We start from the raw sequence: 12,040 nt of genomic DNA on the forward strand, positions 1-12,040 counted from the left end.
ACAAAGTCGGAACTTCTTTTTTGTTTTACAAAGCAAAAATATAAAAACATTAATTTAGCCTTTTTAACGTGATCGCGAAAACTAGCATGACTGCGAAAGTAATCACTACTGCACGCATCTGAAAGCGACCTCCTGCGTTGGAATGAAAACCGGAGCGGAATCACTCCGGTGATTATGCTAATTAAAAGTTGTTGACTAGCATTGACAACGAATCAGAGTGCAGCTGATACGTCATATCTTATCGATGTTAATGTTCGTGACCTTCGTGCATTAATTATTTTCGCTATTAAATAAACTCCGCTAAATTGAATGCGCATGAGCATGCAGAATAACAATATAACTCTTTGTTTCACTGGCACTGCAGTAATGTGCTGAAAATATCAAAATAGTGAAATCCAATGTCAATGAAAAAATTAAATGGTTTTACAGTTTGGTTTTTGTATCGGATGTATAATGAGTAATACTTTAATGTCTATATTTACAACAAACAAATGAACAAATATGTGACTAACAAAACAAAACAATAAAAGAAATATGGACACACAGCCGAAACAAGTTAATGTATCACAAAAGGGGGGGGGGCAAATCCCGCTCCGCCATCTGCGTCATAAATAACATAGTTCATATTAGAAACATACATGTCAGAGAAGATACGTTGAGGCTTGCTTAGACCATCTTCATAACACCGGTGTATTATGAATTGCCTCAAACTCTCAAAGAATCATTCTCCGATTTAATACTTTGCACTTTACTCAGTACTCGGTATGAACAGTATATTTTCCACCTATATACGTGTACGTAATTAAATTTTGACGTCACAGAAGCCTTTCGAGGTGTTAAGACTAGTCTTTATAAAGGATACACGCACACTTGTCCCAATGATTGAGTAACAAGGTAAAATTAGTGAATTTATTTCTAGATGTCAACTGGTGTTCAATTCTTTAAAGGCTGCAAAGTACCCGTTACCAATATAATTTACGTGCAATCGTCTCTATAATTCATTAATAAGAAGGATTTAACGTAGCGAGAAGGTTTTGTGACGTTTTTAAATAAAACATTCTCTGTCTGTTGTCTCGTTCAGAACAGTAATTTAGGTTATATATATCAAAAGACTAAGTATAGAGGTGCAAGTTCGCACAAACTGGAGAGACATTGTTTACCTAATTATCACGTGACATCAAAAATGGCGAACCTTGTAAAAATGACCAAGTCCGCGATTGCGAGAGCACACTGCGGAATTTCCTGGTGAAATTTACGTCATTCATTGTCCGTAATCAAGTCCATTGAAATGCGTCTCCGATAATCAAAAGACCTATTATTCCGATTTCTATGCAGGTTTGTTTTTTTGTCCCCAAATTATTTCATACTTGGCACCTTTAACAGACTATTATTCTGTGACAAAGCATTTTCTTTAAAAAACCAGACATATTTCGCACCATCATTATCTTTTGAACGATAACTGCGAGTTTGAATGTCCTAGTCCGAACGCACTTGATTTGGCGGCGGCCCCAATGAGTCGTTCTCGATCAAAACTTCAACTCGAGAAAAACACTAAAAACAGTTTTGGTTAATAAAACACTGTAGATTTGCTGCATTATTAAAAATATACACTAAACATGGCCAAACATATTAACCACTGATATCATAGAACTCATAAAGAGTGTCAGATAATGAATAATTTCAAGCTCGAGCGTGAAAAATGAAGAAAACTGCTGGCATTTGAGTCCGTACTCCAGGAACGTTCGGGTTTTCCATTGTTATGCAAACGAACAACGAGGGATAATCCACTGACAAACATTACTGTCCCACTGTACACGCTGAGAGTTTACAAACAAGCTAATCCTTCAAGTGTCTCTGATAAGACATCTAATAAAACGGTTTTCATGGTGAAACAAAATGGCCGATGTTTGAAAAAAAATTGCTGTGTCAGAGTGCGAAACTGAGTGGCAGATTTTTCTTTGCCTCGTCTGTCAACGCTTTCTTTCTTTTCTTCGCCATTGCATTAGAAAAAAAAAATGTATTAGTAAAATACAATATTGACTTGGAAAATAAAACGATTTAAAAGAAAGTTGTGCAAAGTTACAGTACTCCTTTCGCACAACCTCCCGCCCGCTTCCGCTTTCCAATCACCTTTTTTCTCTCGCTTTTGCGACCGCTTGTTGAATTCGACCGGACAATTTCCGCTTTATTTTCGACCGCGCAAACCCCGAAATATCACCGCCCACCTGCTCACTCGCGCGCGCGCATTTAAAATTCGGACTAACAGAATAATTTCCGAGGTTCACATTGTCTTATAATTGTCTTTCTGGTTTTTATAGATGTTGAACAGCTGACAAAAGTTCAAATACTTTTTGTTTTAACTATATATAATTATATGCACGCAACCTGACCCTTTGACCTTGATTTGGCTTGGACTGAATATTTTATTTTAAACAATATTCTGACGTGAAATACAAAATGTATTTCAACACAAGTACGACATGGTTGTCTGGGGTTTCTTTCCTGATTGTTGAGTCTTCGCAATGTGTTTTGTATAATTATTGTTGTTGTCCCCCCGATGCTGAAGGACCGTAAAGCTAAATGGCAGTTACATGCATGGGCTGAGTGAAAGAAAATATTTCTAAGCTTAAAATAAAACCTAATATTACACCTCTGATAATAATTTGATAATTTCGATTGTTTGTTTGGAATGTCGATCCCCGTTGGTTTCTCCATACTGAGTTTAGGAAGGGCGTCGATCAACACCGTGACAATCAGCCGAGAGAAGACAAAAATTGACAGTAATTCATGGAGATCATGTTCGTAATTTGTGGGCTGAAACCCCAAATAATTAATCAAGTATTATTATTTTAATATATATTTTATTTTACATCACAAAACTAAACCATGCCCAAAACAGAGCTATAGTTGATTGCGTTGAAACAACCGCATTGAAAACGATGCAACTTCAACTAGCCATCTCTTACCTTGAATAAAAAAAAATAAAAATTCGAAGAGCATCGGGGAAAATATTAATAATCATCCTTATCAATCGCTTGCTTTATTTTATTCGAATCCATGAAATTCACGATTTTTTTTTACATTTGTTGGCAACTTCCGCGCTAAAAAAGATTGAAAATGTGGGTGTGGTTATTTTGCAAAGTCCTGTTGATAATACGGACAAATATGGTTCTGTGACCCAGTTCGTGCTCCGATCAGGTGACTCTCAGCCAATCAATAATGTTGTAACAAAGCATATTTGACGCTAATTGAAGGGTCGTCGTACAATCCAATCACCGGCGTCGATTCACATAATTTTTTTGTGCTGTGACAGGCTTCAAAATTATTCGCTGAAAAACATATATTTTGACAAACTGATGGAATTTGACCTTAGTTCAAAAAGAAAATACTAGGCTAAGATACATTAGAGCTCACGCGAATCAGTTTTCTCTGCAAGTTGTGAAATAAAGTAAACCAGAGTAGCGTCAATGATTTTCAGCCCTGAAGGACTTCCGTGTGAATCCTGAGTTTTGAATTGTTCATCGACTGGCCACCAAATAGTTATGGCTATAACTAAATTTGACACGTTTTTCTTTTAAGCCCAATAAATTATTCATACATGTCAAGCTCTGTTCGATTTTTTCAGGGCATGTGGCCGTTTTTAGTCGAAAATATTTTTTGTGGGAACACTTTTGCGGTACGTATACGGTATAGACCCAATCTGATTAAAATCTGATGTAGTGTACGGGCTTTAATTATTTTGGCTATAAACTTATTTTAATTTTAATTTTTATTACTTTTGTTATTAATGCCATTTTATTTTATTTTATTTTATTTTATTTTATTTTATTTTATTTTATTTTATTTTATTTTATTTTATTTTATTTTACTTTGATTTTGATTTTGTGATTTTTTTAATTCCGCCCTACCTACATCTGAGCCGATGCCTATGTAACGAGATTTCAACGAGACCCACTATCGACGATTTTAGTCAACGAATCACATACCTCCTTCTATAGCGCACATGATGACGTCACCGGGCGGAATCGGGTGGCAAACACACTCAAATAAAATGGCGGATTATACCGACCGAGAATAACACGGCTTTTCGGTAAGTTTATCATTGTCAAATGCAACGAAAGTCATTTTTATGTTAATATTGTGGCTCGAATGGTTCGACTTTAGATCGTTATTTTGCATAGTTGTTCTGGGAGTGACGATTTTTTTCCGCCGTTTCGACCGAACACCAGTGTCTTTTTCCAGTCGCCTGCCCTGGAGACGGGTGATGTTTTGTTGAAGATCGGGCCAACATCGTCTACGGTATTGAAACCGTAGCTGTAAATATTCATCAAATTGTATCATCATTTTGTACATTATACAATAACTCTTTATTAAAGTAATTGAGCTGATTTGGACTGGAATAAAATATTTTTTATTTGGAACACATCGCAATTGATCAGGAAATATTTTTTTGCTCCAATTTTCTGCGTCGATGCCGTGGGCCGGTGACCGTTATACAATTTAAAATCAGTTTGCATTGTTTACTATAGCTGTTTACAGTGTTCTAATCATTACGATTTACTTATTTTGTTGCTTCCATTCTAGATAATTATGCTCAGTGATGTAAAATTGAAGCGATGACTGAATGAATGAACCTTGGTTGGCGAAGATGTATCTGGAAGTGTACACATTTGTTGGAAGTGAAAAAAATATTCAATGTAATGACAAAAATTGTAAAATGCTGTGGAATTTCTTTTGCAAATACAAATATACTAGCAATTTTCTATTAATGGTTTATTCAAGTGGGCAAAATATAATGTACAGAAAGATTGCCCGTAGAGTATCGCTACACTGAAAAGTAAGCAACCGACTGCCTGTATAAAAGGGGGGCTGTGATTGGCTGTTACTTATGCGAGATTTGAACGGGACTTACATAGGCGTCGGATCAGATGTAGGTAGGGCAGAATTAAAAAAAAATCACAAAATCAAAATCAAAGTAAAATAATAAAATAAAAGGGCATTAACAACAAAAGTAATAAAAAATAAAATTAAAATAAGTTTATAGCCACAATAATTAAAGCCCGTACACTACATCAGATTTTAATCAGATTGATATAGACCGAGCTCATTCAATGATCGTGACTTAATTTTAAAAATTGAATGTCAAATTTTACCAGACGTGGACCGATGTGGATTCGATATCGTTATTTTTGGAATTAATCACTAACATTTCCTCGTTTCTCTGCTCTGTCAAAAGGAGTTACCTAGGCTTTTTTCACGTAACTGTCTCATTAAAATTAAAATAAAAATATTACATCTAGAACAAGCACCCAAAACACGTAACAAGAAGGTCCCAGTTCAGTTGCTTTCACGATACAAGTGTAATACAACTATTAGATTTGAAGTGTCGTTCAGAATGTAATAATAGTTAATACTAATTGTATGTTCACACTTTACTATCAAAACCACCATTTCGACCACCCATGTGCCAGTTTTCAGTGTTTGGGCGAGCGGTCAATGTTTTCAATGAGCGAGCGAGCGAAAAAAAAAAACACGATTAAAATGCGGTCGGTTTCCGGTCGGACAAGACCGCGTGGTCGGAAATTAAGCGATAAGCGGTCGATGTAAAAGCGGAAGGTTGGGCGAAATGAGTACTGTATGACCATGTTTCTCCGACGAAGTCTCGACTGACAATAATGCGAGTAATACAGAGATAATTAACACGTGTTGTTTATACAGTTGAAGTAAACAACTACTACTACTAATACTAAATATAAAGTCAGACATGAAAGGCGGCATTAAAACTCTACACACATGATGTTGCGTAATCCAGTCTGTTTGATGGCGGCAGCGTTTGAGATAATACAACAACTACACAGATTTTCCGACAGTCACCAACCAAGACCAAGACAAACAAAACAAAGACCAACCAACGGGCGATTGTTGTCAAACATTTCTTCATCGCTTGGGATTTCGACTGTTGTGTGCCAATTGTGATTTCGCTTTGATGATGTTGGCTGTTGTTTTAGGGACATGAGCTTTTTCATATCGTTATCACAGATCGTGCCACACGCCGTTAATACGGGAGTGTCGGCAATGAAAGCTTCCTTCTTAGTTACATCAATAGGTACTGCCAGCCTGTTGTGTAGGATATTACAAGGCTGGGTTATAGACAAAGGTCATATTCGACCGATCTACCTACTACCAATGCTGATGCTAGTCATTGGAGTGGCGCAACTAACGATTGCTCTACTGAGGGTTTTCCCCGTGTTGATTGTCGCGTGTGTGTGTATCGGCGGTGCCGAGGGAATGTACGTTCCCGTACTGTTCGTAGGAGCCAAACATTATTCAAGAGGTAATGGAATTACTCTACTGTCCGCTGGAGTCGCTGGTGTTATTGTATCACAGGCTGGAGGTAAGGATTATATTCTCTCGAAATCGTGCCGTAAAAGCTCTATCGAATGCCGTAATTCTGTTACGGAGACGATCCCTTCAATTATTTCACAGTAGTATTATTTTCGAATGCAGTTTGAAAGTGACATAGTGTCGACAGTAATACAGTCGTTGAGTTTTGACATTCCGCGAGGATACCTTCTTGCGATATACATGTATTCTTTATTTCGCATTGCTGGTAAAAAAAAAATATTTCTTTTTCAATATCTTGAAAATTACTAATCAGACGATCTCGGCGCCTTGGATGGACCTTTTTTTAAATGCCGTGACACCATATATTGATGACGGGGGTTAGGGTTCATGTGACCTCACTAATATGCATGAATACGTTTACAGATATGGTTATTCCATGTTATGAGCAACACTGTGAAGGAAGTTAGGTGGTCACGACTCAAGCAAAAGACCTATGCCCGCAACAACAGAATTGTAGCATTAGTAATATTTGATCCACACTGCTCCGCATTGTGTGTAGTGTATAAGTACTATATATTACCAACTCAGTGTACTGGGATTTGTTTTAGTGAGTAATGGATTTCTAAGACAACATAGCTGTAGTTGTTTCGACCAGCAGGTCCGCTTGTTCCAGTTTCGCGACAATATTAGTGAAATTCTATTTTTATTGAGTGGATTTATTTAACATTTTTGGTAACAAATTTCCTTTCATATGTACTACAGATCGCTTTCGGTAATGGGCCAACTGTCGGTAGATATGTGCATCCGTTAGCTAGATATTCTAACCCAATCACAACGATGTGTGTGTTCATTTCTTTGTTTGTTTGTAATTCTATTCTCCACAGGTTGGATACACGATAACACAGGCAGTTTCAGGATATGATTTTACCTGGCCGCCATCTGTAATCTTCTGAGTGCTTCATTGTATTGTTTCATCGCTATAACTGTAAGGGTGCACAGAAAGTGTGTGTATGCAGTGAAAACAGCGGTAAATGACAGCTGATGTAATGGTATCTCGACGAATGGAAGTTGCTTGCACAAAAAACTTATTAGTTATTTATTTTTTAAATTTCATAAAAAATAACTTTGCTACACTGTTAAGTAATAAAATCGTCATTTTTAGATATTGCTTCATTGTACTTTTTATCGTAAACAACAATTTTTTTAATAAAATTGCTTTTATTTTTTTTATTTTAGCACATTATAATGAGGACATAAACTTGATTGCCAAATTCTGAACTACGTCAAGCCTATCCTGTGTCCATTATATGTGATGAGTTCTAAACATGGTTCATAGATGTAAGATGAGTTGAATTGGTTTTACATATTCAACTTGTTTAATTAGAGTGGATTTCCATATTTAATTTCAACTGTGCCTTAAATTCAGTAATATCTAGTTCAGTTCCACATACTTCCATACTTAATAAAAGTCGACCCTATATATTGCAATTCTTTGATTTGTTCATTTGTAAACCCCTGAAAAATATATGGTTTTGTCTAATGTCTCTTCTGATATTTGTATAAACATATGTATTCAAATTTCATAATAACTGGGTAACCACCGAACTCTCTCACTGCAATATTGCTGGATGTACAAATTGTGATTCATCATTGAATAGCTTAGTATAGAATTGTTCATCAATGATATCGGTACTTTTATTTATTAATTCGAAAGTAAAAGTTACCCATACCTTTAAGCCACGAGTCAAAGTAATGTACTTTTAGAGGAGGACGGCATTTTTATAGGACACTATGTAGTTGTGTAGTTTGGAATTTGTTAAGTTAAATTGGTTTCACTAGTTTGGAAAACTATTCCCAAATAAGTGTAATATTTTACAACTTGGTTAGCTAAATAGAAGTCCTAACAATTTTTCCGCCTTTCTTGTTAATTGCAATATTCTTCGTCTTATTCATATTAAAGCTGGGGGAGTCGTCACCTGCGCATGCGTCAGATAGCCATAGCGTGTCATTATTTACAAACATTGTTGTTATCGTCGCTTGGAACTCAATTCCTGTGCGTGTGCAGGTGACTGACGACCCCCCCCCCCCGCTTTAATTTAAAAAAAACAAACTTCCCTGTGATACCGGCCTGAATAGGCCAGAAAACGAGTTGCTATTTGCGTTGCACACATAGTCATATAGCATCAAATCATACAACATGGACTTTAAATAACGTCGGTAATTTCCGTCATACACTTTTTTTTATCCGCCTTGATACATTGCTTTTGAATGGTTTCAGTAAACATAGGCTATGTAAGTGATTAACAACACTCATTAGCATAGCCACACTTCCAATAAACAACTGCCCGGGCCACTGAATTGAGATTATAACCGTGTGTACAATGTCTAGTCAAGGCTGGCGATAGTAACTAACATTGTAATTGAGGGCGCTGTTGTTCACAATTCAGGTCGATATTTGATTTGGTAACCAGCATGCACTGGCAAATAACAATATATATATAATCATGAGTTCGTCTTTTATGACATTTAACAACACGTCTTAATATTCAATACAATTCGAATAATTTAAATACATGCGACAAATCCGAAATTCATTCGAAAACCTCGTTTGTTCCATGTGTAATGATAAAAGGGGGGAGTCAACTTAATGCTTTTGGAACGAACGACGAAATAGTGTTTTGATTGAAGTTTTAATAACTTCAGGGTAAACTGAACTACTGTAATAGCTAAGCTATTTTTAACAACCAACAGGGCTTCACGCCATCGGCGCTCGCGAACTTGGCCTTTGGCCAACTTATCGCCCCCCCCCCCCATTCCAGAATCCTCGATCCGCCCCTGAATCATAAACCAGAGTGTAATATTTTAAGTAGTTTAACATATTGTATGTATTCAATTCATAGCCTCTCCGAATATTGACATACAAATGTTGTTCAGGCAATAATCACTAAAAGCAGGTATCAAAACCAAAATACAGTAAGTGAATATTAAAAGTCGTAGCATAAATTAAAAAAGGCAAAAATTAAAAGCTACGGGCACTTCAAGACGGTAGATGCAAAACAGTCTATGTACATTCAGCGTCCCAGAATGATATGCATATGACTGCATAGAATACATAATCTTAGCTTTCGCATCCAATTCCGAAAATCCGAATTCAATCATGAACTAATTTTAAATTATTTATCCCTGTTTGTTTATCGTCACCAACATCATGTCCTAGTATTTATCACACTCGCTCAATCGTAGCAAAACAAATCAGTACAAAGAAACACGTAGTTCGTTCTCATTTGACAGGTGATTGTTATGTCGGCGTGTTGTTACTTTCCTCTAGTTCTTTCAGTCTCAACGCTTCCTCGTAAGAGGGCGGTGGAGGTTCGTCTCCGTCCTGTTCGTAAGATTCATTCACGTAGTACATCCTACAGGTTTGAAAATGAGACAATAATTCATTAGTTACGCATACATACATAGTACGTCACGGTGAACTTGGACAAAATGCGTCGTGTTCGGTGTCTTGTGCGACCGTGACGTATACTACGCGCGTATGTTTCCAAGCAATTAAAACGCGAGTTGCACGCGAAAATTAGACATAAGTGTTGATGATCAACACATTTTATGCTGGATACTACATTTCATTTCAAATCAAATATGTGGCTCGGTCATGGTTCTTCTCAGAATGGAGTGCTCTGCGCATGCCTGGCCGTGATTCAATTGCCAGTATAACGCGATACTCGTCGAAATATACAATATCGAGGCTTCGCGTAGACATTTCTATTGTATTAGTATACTGAGTAGTCATAATGTGTGATGCTTTTTTTTTTTAGAATTGTCCCTGTGATGGTGCATATTTTGGGGGGAAATGTTATGTTAGCAAATTTAGATCATTTCTTTATTGTGGATTTTGTTAAATATTTATCGGGACAGAGCTTCAATATTGGTGGCGTTTATAGTAGAATATATTTTATATATTTCGGTGACGATTTGTAATACCTAAGTGCCGGTGGCCAATTTGAATATCCAGGTAGTCGGCAACCAATTCAAATATTCCACAAGTTAGTGAAGTAGAATATCCGAGATTCAGTGGTCAGTTGGAATAAGCTTAAAGCGCGATGGTCGTCTCGCAGCGCGTGTTCGAATTTCATGTAAATAAACAATGTATTTTACACGCGTTGTATACGTCGCTATGAGTCCCATATCGAACAGAACGCGGCACAACGACTGCCTCCCTTTAAGCTACTATGTGTCAGTAACCAGTTGGAAACCGTTCAATCTGGTGACGACCGCCTCGATAATGCCCTCTGGCCACCGTCACTCTGAAAACATATACTAACACAATTTCGTAATGTAAATATTGTTATATTTTGTATATATATGAACGTTGTAATGATGTACATTTTCCATGATTTGCTAAAGCGCGGTGCGCTGCGCGACGACCACCGCGCTTTAAGTATACTACTAGTAAAATAACATTACTTACAAGTCTTGGTCATGATTTCCTGAGTCAGATATGCTACCGCCGCTGATGGCGTAAACTGGAGACGATACGTTGCCCATTTGACTCGAGTCTGGGCACGCCACATCGTAAGAGGGTGGCATATCAGGAACTGCGGGCAAACTACCGTCGTCATTTGTCTCTCTGTTCACTGAGCTATTTCTAGCTTCCCTGCTAGCCCTGGCATCAGCCTCCAATCGATCGAACCTTCTCCCTACTATACAGCCGGATATATGTCGCACAATTACGAGAAAGACGAAGATGAGAGGAAACGCCAACATCCACCCGATGATCGGAAAGGAGACTGTTAGTACGGCAAATATTGCGAAGACTAGTACCATTAAAAAACACGTAGCACAGATGACGAGGTTACCACGTTTCCCCTGTTGTAAATTGAGAGGTCGCCTAAGGGATTCCATTCGCAACATTTCGTCTCGCTGCACTTGGTTCAGTCTTCGTGTATCGCTGTCACATGAATTCATGTCTATAGCGCTACTTTTAATATTATTTAATATAATTCAAAAAATCTTCGTTTGGGTTTTTTGATTATTTGTCACGTGGGAACACTCATGCCAATGCTTCTGCACTACAATCTGAAAGAGAAACTAGGGTTATGATTTGAATTGACATGTGACGTGCAACAAATACTTTTCTGTACAACTCTGTTCGAAACAGCGGTTATGTAATACTTGTTTGCAAATCAGGAAACCTCACTTTTGAAATACACGTGTGGTGCGATTGCGTACAATGCACGTCTCTATGTCACGTCTCTCTATTTTAAGAAACATATAGTACGTACATTATTAATAAGTAAAAATACACTTCTTATAAATGATGAATGAATTTTCCTTGTTTCACTAATCGACCGAGGACTATATTTAGTGACGTACTCGGACAAACATGTCACGTGCAGTGATACGCCATCTTAAATACCCGGATGTACTATGCTTTATTTATCGTACTTTATAGTGACAGATCGTTAATATGGCAATAAATCACATTTTTTTCAGATTGTGTTTTTTCAAATTATGTATCTTTCAACGGAATGTGTATAATAATGCCATTGGTTTAAGATGTTTGTGATATTTTTTATCATAACATAATTATTCAATTCTTTTGAATTGAAATGAAATGTAGAGGAAGTAGTTTTTTGTAACACATTCCAGAGTAAAAATAAAACATACAAAATAAACCTACCGCATTATATCA

At 37.0% G+C, this 12,040-nt stretch overlaps 1 long non-coding RNA gene across 1 annotated transcript; it reads left to right on the forward strand.

The window, feature by feature from the left end:
* Positions 1-3,904: 3,904 nt before the first annotated feature.
* LOC146739386 (uncharacterized) lies at positions 3,905-4,758 on the forward strand. The gene is made up of 2 exons (XR_014930175.1): positions 3,905-4,090; positions 4,585-4,758. It is a non-coding gene; the product is annotated as an uncharacterized LOC146739386 (long non-coding RNA).
* Positions 4,759-12,040: the final 7,282 nt, after the last annotated feature.

Source organism: Saccoglossus kowalevskii, chromosome 8 (genome assembly GCF_978046115.1).
Source record: "Saccoglossus kowalevskii chromosome 8, keSacKowa6.1, whole genome shotgun sequence".
Lineage (NCBI taxonomy): Eukaryota > Metazoa > Hemichordata > Enteropneusta > Harrimaniidae > Saccoglossus > Saccoglossus kowalevskii.